Consider the following 1649-nt stretch of genomic DNA (forward strand, 5'->3'; position numbering starts at 1 on the left):
ACTATCAAGTAGTCCTCATATTGAGCTAGCCAAACGTTCATAACGTCTGCATCTGCTCCTGCAATAGGTCCGTCACCTAGCGGTGCATCAAGGACATAATTCTACTGTGCAGCAATGAGGACAATCCTCAGATCATGGATCCAATCCGCATCATTGCTACTAACATCTTTCAACACAATGTTCTCTAGGAACATACTAAAATAAACATATGAAAGCAAGAACGTGAGCTATTGATCTACAACATAATTTGCAAAATACTAACAGGACTAAGTTCATGATAAATTTAAGTTCAATTAATCATATTACTTAAGAACTCCCACTTAGATAGACATCTCTCTAATCATCTAAGTGATCATGTGATCCAAATCAACTAAACCATAACCGATCATGTGAAATGGAGTAGTTTTCAATGGTGAACATCACTATATGATTCACGCTCAACCTTTCAGTCTCAGTGTTCCGAGGCCATATCTGCATATGCTAGGCTCGTCACGTTTAACCTGAGTATTCCGTGTGCAAAACTGGCATGCACCCATTGTAGATGGGCGTAGATCTTGTCACACCCGATCATCACGTGGTGTCTGGGCACGACAAACTTTGGCAATGGTGCATACTCAGGGAGAACACTTTTATCTTGAAATTTAGTGAGAGATCATCTTATAATGCTACCGTCAATCAAAGCAAGACAAGATGCATAAAAGATAAACATCACATGCAATCAATATAAGTGATATGATATGGCCATCATCATCTTGTGCTTGTGATCTCCATCTCCGAAGCACCGTCATGATCACCATCGTCACCGGCGCGACACCTTGATCTCCATCGTAGCATCGTTGTCGTCTCGCCAACTATTGCTTCTACAACTATCGCTGCGGCTTAGTGATAAAGTAAAGCAATTACAGGGCGATTGCATTGCACACAATAAAGCGACAACCATATGGCTCCTTCCAGTTGCCGATAACTCGGTTCCAAAACATGATCATCTCATACAATAAAATATAGCATCATGCCTTGACCATATCACATCACAACATGCCCTGCAAAAACATGTTAGACATCCTCCACTTTGTTGTTGCAAGTTTTACGTGGGTGCTACGGGCTGAGCAAGAACCGTTCTTACCTATGCATCAAAACCACAACGATAGTTCATCAAGTTAGTGTTGTTTAACCTTCTCAAGGACCTGGCGTAGCCACACTCGGTTCAACTAAAGTTGGAGAAACTGACACCCGCCAACCACTTGTGTGCAAAGCACGTCGGTAGAACCAGTCTCGCATAAGTGTACACGTAATGTCGGTCCGGGCCGCTTCATCCAACAATACCGCCGAACCAAAGTATGACATGCTGGTAAGCAGTATGACTTGTATCACCCACAACTCACTTGTGTTCTACTCGTGCATATAACATCAACGCAAAAAACCTGACTCGGAAGCCACTATTGGGGAACGTAGTAATTTCAAAAAAAATCCTACGCACACGCAAGATCATGGTGATGCATAGCAACGAGAGGGGAGAGTGTTGTCCACGTACCCTCGTAGACCGTAAGCGGAAGCGTTAGCACAACGTGGTTGACGTAGTCGTACGTCTTCACGATCCGACCGATCAAGTACCGAACGCACGACACCTCCGAGTTCTGCACACGTTCAGC

Source organism: Triticum dicoccoides, chromosome 6B (assembly GCF_002162155.2).
Source record: "Triticum dicoccoides isolate Atlit2015 ecotype Zavitan chromosome 6B, WEW_v2.0, whole genome shotgun sequence".
In the NCBI taxonomy this organism is placed as follows: domain Eukaryota; kingdom Viridiplantae; phylum Streptophyta; class Magnoliopsida; order Poales; family Poaceae; genus Triticum; species Triticum dicoccoides.